The sequence below is a fragment of the Ostrinia furnacalis genome, unplaced genomic scaffold (genome assembly GCF_004193835.3).
Source record: "Ostrinia furnacalis isolate ACB-3 unplaced genomic scaffold, ASM419383v2 OfSCF4889, whole genome shotgun sequence".
Taxonomy (NCBI): Eukaryota; Metazoa; Arthropoda; class Insecta; order Lepidoptera; family Crambidae; genus Ostrinia; species Ostrinia furnacalis.
Genome location: NW_021135128.1, coordinates 239714 through 255062, shown reverse-complemented (window position 1 = coordinate 255062; position 15349 = coordinate 239714). Strand labels below are relative to the sequence as shown.

The 15349-nt window shown below is 37.0% G+C and overlaps 1 protein-coding gene across 1 annotated transcript in view; it reads left to right on the top strand.

The window, feature by feature from the left end:
- The window catches only part of LOC114360101 (protein O-mannosyl-transferase TMTC1), a 194570-nt gene that overhangs the window by 34260 nt on the left and 144961 nt on the right, over positions 1-15349 (top strand). The gene's annotated exons all lie outside the window — the stretch shown is intronic.

The following is a 15349-nucleotide window of genomic DNA, read 5'->3' as shown; positions in this document are numbered from 1 at the left end:
GGGCGTGTAGTGGCAAAATATCCCTTTATTGATAATATCGGGCCGGGTCGGATAATAAATAGGGGCATTTAATTGTCCGGAACTCCGGATTAGACTTTTACGGTTGGATGAACCGGATTATAATTCCGGTATTGATTATAATCCCGGCCTCGTTGTTTGGTTTTGTCAGACAAACGAGGGAAAGATTGGAAGTCGTGATTTTGCTGTGACCTTATAATATGACCTACACATAGATTTTGCTTCTCGTATTTTTGTTGATATGATGATGATGATTACGTAAGATTTCAAGTGAAAACAGGTACAAAAGCAAACTTATTGCAAGTATTGAGTCTTGCTCGAGTCAAACAGAGTATTTGAGTTGAGTCTGCTAAAGCTATGTTTATTAACTTAGTTAGTTATACCTAAAATGTATTTACATACTTGTAATAACATTGTTTTCATATCAAATAACTATTTATTAATAAAAATAACATGTTTATTTCTTGTAATAAAAGAAAAAGTAAATCACTCACAAATGTCACGAGACATTTATACGAGGTCCAAAGAAAGTTATTGGATCAGTAATTTCAATAAGGGGCAATTTATCCACAATATCATTTCGTTTGATTCCTATAAAGATTATGTTGAAGTACCTAAATGAGGCGGGAGTAATTTTATTCCGAGAAATGGTGTTTAGAGCTTATGTTTCGGTTTGTAAAAACTGATACAATTTCAAGACCTTATAGTCAATAGTCAATGTATCTTTATTGCATTCCATGTTGCACATATGGTCTTAAACAATTTATACTCGTAGTCTCAAACGGTCTATGTTTGGTTTGGGCATAGCAACATTGTGTTTTACAAACATTTATTTGGTATAGAATGCTTGTCTTTTCAAATTAATAGAGAAAATTTTGTTCCTGCAACGATCAAATGAAGGCAGAGGTTATAATGATGATTTTGCCAAGTGTTTGATACCTATTTAGAAAATCTGAATATAACATACCCAGTAAGTCTTTGAATAAATTCATCAAACTCTACCAAATTTTGAACTAAATAATTCGTAAAACCCTTAAAATATAAGTACCTACGTAAAATGGTGGAAAAATATTAAATATCCTACTACAAGCGTCACTGACCACAAATGACCATGCAAGCCGATAGCGGAATCATGCTACTAGCCGGTGCGCTAGATAAAATTAATAATACAAAAAATTTAGAGCATAGGCCATATAGAGCTTCTAGGCCATAATAAATAGACATAGGTAGAGTCGTAAAAGTTAGATCCGAACACGCCTTGTTTTGTGACATTACTTTGTGAAAGTGTAAATAGGTATGATATGCTCCAGGTAGAGTTAACAGACAGTTATAAACTAAGTACAACCTACTACAGCAAATGTACTGCTGTAAACTGTCATGTTTACAGTTCGGATTCCGATGCAAGTGGCTTTAACCCTATCGCAGCCGAGCCCGCAACGCCGCGGTCACCGGTGCCAACGAATACCGGTAAAATACCACCGACCGGTATTTGCCGCATACCGGTATGACGTTTGTTATTGGTCTGAATCGCCACACTAATGGGGCTGAACGTTGTTGCTGCTGCCGAATTTCATTCACGGTTATGGTCGAGTGTAATAGTTATGGAATTTTAGATTTCCTATTGTTTTTTTAACTTCATTTATTTTTATTCTTCAGTTTTGGTGACAATGCAGTTCTTTTTTAATAGGATGCATTGTTAAAGTTAATGACAGTTCACTGCTGGGTGTATAAAGCTTTCACTTGTACCACCCCCAGTGACTGACAAGCGACGTTGATGAAAATCTGTACCTTAGCAATATACCGATTGTGAGTGATTATCTACTGTTAACTTTGAAATGATACTAATATAGGTATAATAAATAGATCTCTACTTGATGGTACCGCTTGAGAAGTAAAATCTTACAGAAACTGAATTTGTCGGAAGACAAAGTACTTCGCACTATGTAATGCGGTACCTATTTTCAACCGACTTCAAAAAAGGAGGAGGTTCTCAATTCGACCCGTATGTTTTTTTTCTATGTTTGTTACGCGATAACTCCGCCAATTATGAACCGATTTGAAGAAATCTTTTTTCGGCGTATAGGTAATACCTCAAGGGTGGAAAATTGGGGATGAACTTTTTTACACGCAATATCTCCGCCGATTATAAATCAATTTGAACGATTATTTTTTTGTTGAATAGGTATTATCAAAAGGGTGGTTTCATGCGAATTTGAAGAAAATATTTCACCCCCAAGGGTGGAAAATTGGGGATGAACTTTTTTATACGCAATATTTTTAATTTTTAGTTTTTTTGTGTTCACGCATTTGAAGTCGGTTTTACTTTTTTAAAAAGTTAATTAAACCGAAAATTGTTAGCCATAATGACACCTACGATGTCAATAGCTTGGGTTGTGCTAGCAACCATTACAAAGGCTCCTTAATAGCTCCATTACAAGCATCGCGTGATCCAAAACGTCCGTAATAATAGACAATAGACTTCATACGTCTAAATTATTCTTCCCAAGATATCGGAAGGGGAAATTGATATTATTATCCTACAATCATGGCAGCATTGGATTTCAAGTCATTTTGAATTCAACCGCCGTTTAGTCGTGTAGAATTGTAAATGTACACGGATTTTAAATTCATCGTTCTTTCCAGATAGACATGTAGGTTACTCATATTAACATCATGGAAAATAAATTAAGTTTTAACTTCAGCTCAAAATTCAAGTTTATCTAAAACAGAGGCTTTTTTGACGATGCGATCGTTACTTAAAAAGGCCATTCGGGAATTCCTATTTCTATGTCATTGTCAATCTCTACAACTAAAAGACTATAGAGTCTACAATAAGATTTTATCTAAGGACAAACTTCTTTCGTAGTTTTATGGTATAGTAAATTAAATGATAGTATACAGCACCAGTACACTTCGTTTATTTAGTGTTGTTTAACGACACCACAGGAGTGACGGCACTCCCTCCGCTCGCTCCTAGAGACGAATTAGCTCCTTACATCACGCTGTCATGTTGCGGAATCGTCCTCGCTTTACACGAGGCCGGGAGAGGGAAGAGTGCTCCGGAGTTGTTTATTTTACAGAATAAACACTACTTTAATACCTCCTCAATAACAGATACGTAATGTAATTGATTTGTGTAAGTGTATTTGTATTGCCGCAATAGCTCGTAGCTAAACGACGCTCGTACTGTCTAGGATAAACAAACTTAATGACAATATCCAAGAGTAGAAGAGAATTCTAGATACGTCTGGAGCTAGAAAACTTCTTTCCCTTACTCGTATTATAAACCACTAGCTGTGCCCGCGACCTCGTACGCGTGAAAATAGTTTGAATAATATTTCCCGTCTTTGCAACATTAATTTTTCTTTACTGCTCCCATTGGCTGTAGGGTGATGTTAATAGCCTAAGACGTTCCAAAAAGAAAAGAAAGAAAATATTTTCAAATCGGACCAGTTAGTTCCTGAAATTAGCGCGTTCAAGAAAACACTCTTCAGCTTAATAATGTTACTTGATAGGTGCTTCCAAAAAGGTTTCATTAATGATGAATGTTGTATTAATACATATTTCAAAAAGCATCAGTTCAAAATCCAGTGTTTATTTGGCTAAGACCATAATGTAAAGCTTGGATTCTACAGTTCACCGTCAGTGCTCACAATTAGCGTGAGTTATCTCCCGCAGCGAGCCGTTCCCGAGTGATGTAAGGACTAGAGATGAAACGGATAGTTGTTTGGCCGGATACCGGATACCGGATATCCGGCCAGCTGCTAGGCCGGATAGCCGGATATCCGGCGGCCGGATAGTGGGCCCATTGTCTCGTTACATGTCATGACGAGTTTAACGCCGCACAGGTGCTTCGAACGCGATCAGTGGGTCTATTGTAGACTAGACTAGTCACACTTTTCGAAAATCGAATCAGTCCGAATAGAATGTCAGATTTTGCAACTTGTCTAAGGGGCAGATCAATTCGGGCGATTTCGGTTGCCATCGTGAGGGTGTTATTGAATAGCGAAAATTAAATTAGTTTCCTTGCTGGCGAATGTGACGAATCTGACTGAACTGCATCATGACATCAGACCATCAGTGATAAAAGATGGCTTTTTATTTGGCAATATTTCGACTTATAGCCTGACCAGGAACATAAAAATCCTGGCATAGAGGCGCGTCAATTGCATTTGATAGTGCAACACTGAGTACAGTCGTACCTGTGTTAAATTAATAGGCTAACTTTATGTATCAGGATTCAGGATTACGGGCTAATTTGATATTTTCCTAAATTACCAAAAAAATATTATTATAGGTAACCTGGTTTAAATAAATTAAATGAAACCATCAATCGAGCTAGTAGGATTTATTTTATTATTCATCAATAATCAAATTCAGAACTTGAATATTCAACTGCAATGTTTGCTCATGAACGCTTCAAACTCGGTACTTCTTTCCCAATTCCATAAAATTCAACACTTGGAAAGTGACATTTTTTTTTAAAATAGGTAGTTGAAACAAACCACAGCTAATTTTCATAGTGGACTGTACTATGCGATAAACATGTCAGTCAATTTGACAACCTTTGTCGGAAACATTATTCAATGAAAATATTATCCGAACCCTTAGTATTTCTCTTCGACAAATACTTTAACACATTGTGAACCACTTTTCTTTCACGACTATAAAAAATTTTACCAATTTAATTCACAAAATCAATTGCGCACATTTAAAATAAAGTTTGTTTACACTTTGACAGCAATAGACTGACATGCAAGGTGACATGTCATGTCAATGAAGTTTTCAGCTACTGTTGCCATTAAAAGAAATTAGTACCATTAGTTTTCCGCAACATGGCGAGGGTTTTTATGTTCCTGGTCGGGCTATAACATATTTAATATTTATGAATTCGTCATTAGAGTGAGTAGCCCAGAAAAAGAAATTAGTTTTTTTTTAAATCTTAATATGGCTTTTTGTAACTTTTGGACTCTAAATAAAAGCCGTCATTATTATAAGCCATTTTATTGATGTTTACCTCAAAGATTAATGTATTTCATTTTATTAATAGGAAATTAATATCGTAGTTTTTTAATATCCGGTATCCGGCCGGATAGTGAGTTACTATCCGGTATCCGGCCGGATAGTAAATTAAGGCCGGATATCCGGCCTACCGGATAGTTACCGGATATCCGTTTCATCTCTAGTAAGGACCTAATTCGTCTCGGGCACGGAGGGAGCAGCGGGAGAGCCTGTCACTCCGGTAGTGTTTAACCATCAACGTTTCCCCGTGATGCGAGCACGTTTAAGGGCGATACACACCGAAACTGGGATAAGGACGGGAACCCGTCACGTTCGTGGGACTTATGAAGACATAAAGTATGTTTATACACTGACGTCATTTAGGATGCTTCAATTAAACAAGGTTTGGATATTCAACTGTTTGAATTGAAACAAACAATCATCATTATCATCATCATTTCAGCCACAGGACGTCCATTGCTGAACATAGGCCTCCCCCAATGATTTCCGCTTTTAGTGCGCACAATTTCCACAGTGGCCGGTTGGTGGCAGCCTACAGCCAGTGCCTAAAGACGAAAGTCTTTAATCAGTGTGTGTTACCAGTGATTATATACGGCTCGGTAACGTGGTTTCTCACTAAAGGCCTTATAAATAAGCTCGATATTGCACAGCGTGCTATGGAGAGGGCTATGCTCGGTGTTTCTCTACGAGATCGAATCAGAAATGAGGAGATCCGTAAACGAACTAAAGTCGCTGACATAGCCCAACGGATTAGTAAGCTGAATGGGCAGGGGATACTTATACACTCGGCATCAAATAAACCGCACCTCCCGCGACAAGCACTTTCAAACGTATCCACACTTCCCATCAATATTGGCACCATTTAAAAGCCTAGTTCTAAACTTCATTACATTAAAGGAAAGGTTTTTACCCCAAAAATGTGTCTTTAGAAGGATCCAGAGTCACTTAATAAAAAAATAGGTAGTTACGCTTGAGCCAACTTTTATGGCTAAACAACTGTTAAGTTGCAATTAATCGATATCCATCTGTTAAAGAGGACACGTGAGATCATTATTTGGTTTTATAACCATAAAAATTGGTCTTATTGATCTCAGAGGTGAGCTAAAAGTGATGTCTTATTTCAAGTCACATTGATGGTATATGTTAATCATTTATTAAGAAATGAAATGTGTTTTTCTGTAAGGATATTTATTGGGCTTTCAAATAACACCAATATTGTTGAGGCACCATGATTGTGTCAGAAGAAAATCTTTAGAGTTCGCGTCGCGTGCGGTTTATTTGATGTTGAGTGTAGTAAGCAGAAACAAACAATATAACATAAAAAAGGTATTAAAACCTTTTTGTTTCCCTTAATGACTTCGTTTCTAGTACAAGAAGTATGCAACATTTAATTAACTTGTGTAAGCTCCCATTACCCCGCTGGGCCCGCGTGATGTAGGGGCTTATTCGTCTCCGGCGGCTGGTGTCACGTTTGTCTCCGCAGTTTGCGGTGGCGTTGCCGTTTAGCAACCGTTGCTAAATAACAAGCTTGGTGTTTGAACGCACCTTTTCAAATTAAATTAATAAAAAAGAAAATGATAATAATAATACTAATGCAGGAAAGCAATTCGCGAAAAATAAAAATAAAAGGTTATTGTGTATTAAACCTACGCGAAGATAAAATTATGGAAATCATTTGGGGCTTATGTACAGCAGTGGACGTCCTATGGCTGAAATAGTGATGATGATGAATACTTACTCACTACGTACTCAATACCTATCTAAATGAAATAGTCTTAATAAAGTTACATAATCATAATTCTTTACTGTACTTAAATACAAAATCTCTATTTAAAGAAAACTGATAATACCTAAACCAATATTTCTATGAACTACAGGGAATAACAAATCTAATGCCTGTCATTATCAAACAGTTCCCTACATCGACTCAATATTGACAAATCTCTTCCGACCAACGAAAAATAGAGCAGTGGAAAGTTTTCAAAGCCACAAAGCATTAAAGATATAATCGATACAACAGATTTGTCAACCGGCGGGTAGTTGTGAGTGGACAGAGCCATTGTGGCCGAGCCACTGAGCACTGTATTGCCGTGGATGGCCGTTTCTTCGAAGGTTATCGCGTTGTAAATCAAAATACACTGCGCTTTTAGAGCGCACAATGGGTTAAGGTATTTAAACGTTTCTCTAGCAGTTTTTGGGAAAATATTATTTTAGAAGCAAGGCCCGTTCTAGCTTTGTAGAAGCTATTTAAGGAAAGTGAAGACCTGGGTATTTCATTGGACTCACAGAACGTCTTTATTTCTAACTAGCGGCCGCCCGCGACTTCGTACGCGTGGATCCCGTTTTATCCCCTTTAAATTTTTCCTGAATTTTCTTTGCTATAAACCTCACGGAGCCCGAGACCTTCCCAACTAATGCAAAACCGTTGAAATCGGTTTGTGCATTCTGGATTTATAGCGTCAGGAAGGAAAACCCAACCTATTTTTATATAGTAGATAATAGGTAGGTACAATAACTCTAATTACAGACTTTGAATACTACTTTTACTTACCGCTTGGCTGAGTGCGTGTAGGAGTAAGTAGGTAAGGTACCTAAGGTCAGTTAAAACTTTTGAAATTATGGAAGGGTTTATAGTTTTTATAATGTAAAACTACAGTCATTTTTGTTACCAGTCAACTTATATAGACGTTGCTTCAGACTACATAGAGTAGTAGTTGGTAGTTAATATTACCAATATTTANAATATTTATTGGATGAACTTTAACCCCAATATAGGGAATTTTATGTTGATTTACGATACTTGGACAAATAAAGGACATACCCTAGTGTATAGTACCTATTGTGCTTAAAACATTACAGAATAGCGCGGCTGATATTGCCTTTCACAATGGCGCGGACAGGCTTAATTCCGCGCGCTATATTTATGTGGCTCCCGACTAATAACTCACGCTCCCGCAGGATCCCGTGACTGATAGTACAGCCCACTGCACAGGAATGCCTTACTCTGAACCTTACTCCCTTGGAACAGAGCACAACCAACACCCAACGATACATCACTGCAGCACTGTACAAGGAGATATTAGTTCTTTGGGAAGCCCCTCCTTATAGTCGGGACTAGAGATATAACTGGTGACGGACAAAGGCTAAAACATTTATTTTTATGGCTTTGGTTGACTTCACGTAATGCCTTGTAATAAATATTCTTAAAACTTTCATTTATTTGTGGAAATACTTGAATAATTTGTAAATAAACACTGCTTAAGTTATACTTCTTATTTCGTACAGTCTGTATAGAGAAATAGTAAACATCTTTTTCAATTGGATTTATCAAGGTCATAAAAACTAGGTTGTCAGGATAAAATTAGGGAGTATTCTCATAGTATGTAATACGGGGAGGCTACTCCGATAAACGTGGGCGGTTGTAATTGGTACAGCCAGTTCATTTCCAACACCTTATTGTCACTGCCTTAACATTTACTTACGTTTCTTATAAAAGTGCCTAAGTCACAAGAAAAAAGCCATGTATTTTCTTCCCTACATTACATCGCTTCATAAAATCAGCAAATGAAATAAACCCGCACTATAATTCGCACGTTCTCGCCCTCGGCACAGCGCGGGGATTCCCCGGGGGCCCATGAACGCGCGCGCTTATTAGCGGGATAAGCGGATCCTGTATTCGCAACCTTTATGGAACAGGAATGTGTGGGGGAAATGCCTTCTTTGTGGAGCTTCTTAAAACTGCCTTTGGGGTAAGTCGGCGTGGATTTTATTGCACGATTGATTGTATGTACCTCACACTTGAATAGCAACGTTATTAACAGTTGTTATTCGTTTTGTTGTAAGGAAATCAATGATATTGTTATTTCCACATAATTAAAAAAAAATTACCATCTTTAAAAGAAAATATTAGGAGAAAATAAACTTTAACTATTAATGTTCTTTAAAAGTTTAACTAAGTTACCTTTTGTATAATTTATCGATAAAACCACCAAAACGATACCGAATAATGTCTTTCAAGAATAAAATCAGACATAAAAGTGAGCAAGTTCCGTAGAAAATATTGAAATAAAAACATTTTAAGAGAGGTTCGCGCGTTTTGGCAAACGCATTGTGGGACGCTCTCTAGAAAATCAAGTGGTTCGCCGACTTACGCAGAACTTTTGGCATCCACTGCCTCTTCAATTAGTTGGCAGGAGCTTGCAAAAAGGCATCAGAACACTTAAGATTCTCGTAATGTTAGAAGAAATCAAGTTATTTGACAGATAAATAAGAAAAGCGTAACTTGTGCGTTTTAAAGCCGACATCTGAAATGTTTCTGAAAGGAAAACATGCCAAAAGAACGCTGGAGTAAATGGTTTACGAGACTTACCTAATCGAGAATCCTAGAGACGCATGATACTGTAAACAACATGCGGAGTTTCTAGAAGTTTCTAGAATTTTCGATTTCAATTAAAATGTTCCCCGTATAAATACGCCTTCTAGACATTACTCAGGGAACACACTGATACTTTTCAGAACTGACTTTACCTTTTAATTTATCCTTCTGTCTACAAAGATTTATTAATAAAATTCACTATTTTTTTTTATATATATATTACTCTGTAACATTTTTATCTTGTAGGCAAGTAACAAAAGATAAAAATACCAATTGCTCTACATTTTCTTAAAACTATGGAGGTCATCATAATATTTATTAGTACGTGGAAAGATAACCAATAAAACACATCAATTGTTCCACGAGGTCAGAATGGCGTCCATTTTGTTGTTTTCGTTGTAAAGCACAGATTTATTTTAACACTCCAAACGGACGCTGAATTAGTTTTTCAAATCCCTGCCAATGAATAGGATTTATAGACTAAGAGCTAGTGAACGCCAGACCTACGCGATTTTATAAAAGCTGAAAGTTTGTCAGCGTATGCTCCCAATACAGGATAGAATGTTGGTGAATCATGAAGTTTGGTCATCGTGGCTTTGGCAGGTATCCTAAAAAAAACTGTCTGGCAAGGAGTTGGAACTGTCAAAACTGTCTGGTCGATGTGGAAACAACTTCTAATCATTGCCCAAATATAATGCATAAAAATCAGCTTTTACGATGACCCAAACTTCACGATTAACCGACATTCTGTCCTATATTGGGAGCATACGCTGACAAACTTTCAGCTTTTATAAATGGCGTAGGTCTGGCGTTCACTAGCTCTTAGTCTATTAGATTTTATTCTTTATGTAAAAGTAAATATTGCACGATAGAATTTTGTTGCTGAGTCGACTGTTGAAAATTATCTTTTTCCAAAAAAGTTACTGTTAAGAAGCGTCCAACATTTTATGAATTTTATTTATTTAAGTTTGCTATTAATATTAAAAAGTTTGGTTGTCTTCTAGGTGAACTTTGCTAACAGATGCTACGAATGTGTGATTTTTGAAAGCACTAAGCAATTTTGCAGTTGTATTTAATTACACAGCTAACTGCTAAATTAAAACTCCATCATTACCAAAATACAAGATCTTTTCAAGTCATATTGAATAGTGTTCTAAGCCTATCCCATATTCCACTATTATTCCATGAAAATGAATAGAAAACAGTGTTTTGAGGTCAGCCCTTATTAAGCTCAAGCGATAATTAGACCAAAGTCCATAATACTGTAATCCCCCTAATGATCACAGTTGGCTTCACAGCCAGATTTAATCTACTCACTGTTCTTGTTTATTTTAGTTTAATTCTATTTGTGAGTACACTAACTCGAGCACAGCGGGCAACGGATTAAGTATGAAATTATATGAGAACAATCGGTAATTGGTAATTGGTTTAAAACTCTAAGGCTGGGTTGGTTGCACGATCTTATTTTAACTTTGACAAACGTCAAAAATCTGTCAAGCTCCATACAAAAAGCACCGGTTATTTTTTGATTGTTACAGTTAAAATAAAATGGTGCAACTCAGCCTAAGAACTTAGAAAGGTATCGTTTCGTTCTAGACTTGAGTCTAAAAGTTTTAGGCTTTAGTCTCACCTACGATTCTACGATGTCTCAAATCCAATTCTAGGAAATAGAGCCAACACAGTGTTCTAAATTACTATTATACGATTTATAGCGAAGCTAAATCTAAGCGAATCCCGCTGTGTTCGAGGACACAACCTAATTGGATTTAAATCTTTACAAAAGAGGATCTGCGAAAGAGGGCCGTGAGAGTGGTGTTTTATTTACACATTTTCCTTTTAATCCAAAATCTTTCTGTGATTTGATGAACGAATTGATTTATCTCTACGTTGATGGGTTTTTTCCAACAGTATTTTTCCTCTTTTTATTTGATGACTACGTAAACACACGATGGCAAAAACAATAACAGTAAAAAAGTAAAAAAAGCTACGCCAAAATTCATAGTGAAAAATATGCTTTGATTTTACGAACGACACAAACAGCTTTTGAAAAGCTCGCGCGTAAAATTACAGCGGGCCATAAATTTAACCCTCTCACCGCCGCAGCCTAAAATATATAAAATACTAGACCAAATTCCCAAAATCCCCATTGATCAGTATGCGCGCCACACGCATACCGGGACGCCGCGGAATATGATAACCATTAATCAATTACAATCGCTTCAATTAATGCTAGTATAACCCTCGATGGGTATAAAACATGCACAAAGAAGCGCACGACCGTGACTTACAGGTTCAATAAGTATGGGGCAATCACAACTTTAGACTTACAATGAAATAATATTGTAACAAATGGAATTTATTAAGGTTTCTTATACAACCTACATTTGGAGGTAACTCAGGACTGTTACTAGTTCTTATTCTTAAAATTGAAACTCTTGTATGGCAATAACAGCTGTATAAAACTTTACCAGAGCTTTGAGCCTGGGGGGAAATTCAACTGTCATTGAACCCGCTACGAAATAAATCAAAGAGAAGTTCGAAGCTAACGATCACTTGACATGTGACGAATAGGGGTAAAATAAATAAAACGTAGGTAGAAGAAAGTGAAATACTTACTTACATATACCACGAATCGTATATTAAATTATCTTAAGTAGATAATAAATAATTATTTTGTGAAATAGTTGTGTATGCTAGATTCTAATATCTGGGCTTCTTAACGTATTTCTGAAACTCAACGAAAATGCATATCCTACCATAAAACTCACAAATTAAGATAACAGGGCAAGCAAATCCGTGATAAATAGCAAAATAAATAAAATTGAAGCAACCCAGTATAAATAAAAAAACATCAAGGGTTACCCGAAAAACCAAAAGTTCTCCCCAGTTTCGCATTGGCAAACAACACTGATTGAGTCATCCCTTCAGAGCAGTCGCGTATTGGCAAAACACAAGATTCAACCCGCGGTCGTACACTCGACCCCTGGCGGCAAATGACGCGTGAACCCTCCCCGCTAAACGATGACGTACGAATTTTTTTCGCCCCATTTTTACCCTGAATAATTCCTGGGGGAGTTTATAGCTCGGTACTTTTATCGTTAATTTTTAATAGATATGTTTCAACCGCAGATGGGGATCAGAGTGATTGACTGTTGCAGTCGATTCATTCTCTAAGTAGTTGATGGAGTTTTTAAATAAACATGAAAATAACAACTTTCAATAAATCAGTAGCTGCTCTACTTCCTATGACTATGAGTTTACGAAAAAAAACCTAGTTAGGAAGTAATTTTTGAGGTGACAATTTGAAGACGTTATATTCGCTACGTCTGGACTAGAAAATATAATTATGGGAATTTGATTTCATGTTTCTTTGATCTATGCGTTACCTGGTAGACGTACATCAGTTTAAATTCCCCAATGGTTTAGCAATAAGCGTTCTTAATACCCTGATAATTTCATTCAAGTCCACCATTAGGCAGAAATATTTAGTGGCAGTAATGCTTCCGTCAAATCTATTGCTCTATCTAATTGCGGGTCGTCCGCGTAACGCGCGTAACAATCGCGCATCCATTACGCGCGTAATGCGTTAAATTAATCACGAGGCATTAGCGGTTAGATCAAATAACCCATTAGCAGTTGATGCCTGAGCGTAAGGGATACCTTAGTCTATGATGAGGTTATGGTAATCTAATATTCTTACAGGCAGTGAAATGCTTAATAAGAGTTAAATTGTCGATTAAATTGTTTACGATATGACCTGGGGTGTGGTCTCTATCATATTCCTCAAACCTCCATAGCAACATAGCAAACTTTCATAGAATGAAGAACTAGAAGAAAGCAGTTTAAGAAAAATATCAAAGAGTATGACTAAAAATTGGTCATATAAAACTGGTTTACACTGTTGGCAATATGAAAAGAGTTGACCCAAGCCAAATTTTAAATCCATTTGGCTTCGGAATCCCGTTGAAACTTCCAGAGGCCATTATCAACTTCAGCCATCAAATCGTAACGGTCAAAGCACAATTATTGTCTATTTTCCCCATTTCAATTCGAACTTTACAATGGCTCTATAACGGAGTTCTGGAATAAGTACTTATTGCCCACAGATCTATACTGAAGTAGACGGCACAAATGCTTTCAGCTTCTTTTTAACTAACTACTATTTAATGTGCAAAATGCGACTACGTACAAGATGTTTGCTTTCAATACATTCCTTGCTTTATGAGACGGTCATTGGATTCTTGTTATCCTGCAATTTTTTGCAATGCAATGTCATCGAGACGAGAAAAATATAACATTTTTACTCGTAAATAGATTTGATCGAGTTGACCACCAACAGGGAAAAATGGCAGGGTTAACTGCCGCCAACAAAATCACCCTTATGAGGACCAACGACGTAACGATAAGACAAGATGTAACGCCTAAGAAGAAAGAATAATACATTGATGCCCATATCTTTTAACATGACAAATGGGTCGACCTTGGTTCTGCTACTGAACTCTCCTGAACGGATTCTACTTCAATGTAGGTCTGTGGCACCGTGGCAGTTCGTAAGAGGACAAAATGCATTGTTTTCAGTACAAATTCCGCTCCGCTATAGTTTTGCAATTCAAACTTCCACTCATATCGGTTTACGGACGAACGGCCTGGGCGTTGGCGCAAGCGGTGAACTGTTAACGCCATCAGTGGTCTGTTTATTTTGGGGAAATATTTTATTTTAACGCTTTTGTTTGGAATGTCCAAAAGTGGAGAGTTATTATTTTCATTCTGGTCGCAGCATTATTAAAAGTTATTGACTGACTATTATCAAGAGACATTTGTCATTAGTTCATTACGCCTATGCATACGGGTATGATAGTCAATAAAGTAGGAATTAAAGAATAAGATACATGGAACAAAGTCGCATACTAATCAATTTCTCATTTCTAGCTGTGTTTCCAGTAAGAAAAATTACAGCACTGATAGATTGATGTCACGTTGCTTTAATTAATAAGTTTATCCATTTATTCCGTCATAATCACACTAGTTACCTACTCCCAAATTCAGCGGAGCTCGTGCGAAGTTACAGCGAAGGAAACTTCTAACAAGATACCGTATATCTTATTTAAACATCCAACATTCGCGTTTCTCGCTATTTCCTCTGGCCCGGTCTGTACAGTTTCGTATGACTTTCTGATACAGTGGGCACGAAACGTGAATATTTGTGTTGGCCGTGTAAAACACGCGCTCCATAGCTGCTCTTTTGTGGCGCCCGCTCATGGACAGCTATCTAGTAGTAATGTACTGGAAAAAGGAACTGATTTACTCGAAGTGGGGCATTGAATAGCTGTACTATGGGAAAGCCAATACTTTAGTAAATCTACTTGTCTGTTTAGCGAAATAGATATCTTTTCGAACTAACTTAGCATTCAGTAGCTGTTTTTTTATTGACGGCCATGCTCTCGATTTATAACTACACAGGAGTTGTGGGGACAAAATGTACTTACTATTTTTCTTGGTAGTCAATTTGTCCAATTATTTCTTTACTAGCTTTCCGCCCGCGGCTTCGCCCGCGTGGAATTTTGTCTGTCACAGAAAAACTTTATCGCGCGCGTCCCTGTTTCAAAAACCGGGATAAAAACTATCCTATGTTCTTTCCCGGGACTCAAACTATCTCTATGCCAAATTTCATCAAAATCGGTTGCGAGGTTTAAGCGGGAAAGCGTAACAGACAGACAGACAGACAGAGTTACTTTCGCATTTATAATATTAGTTGGGATTGGGATAGAGGAACATTTTCTACATCTTTATAATGAAAACATCTTCAAGCATGGCATTGCATAATTGAGTAAAATAGCAACTGGTTATCAAAATTCGTATAGACCCACTCATAAGAACTCAGCAGAATTTTGTACCCGACCCGAAAAACATTTTAACAACGCCTAGCGAATGAAG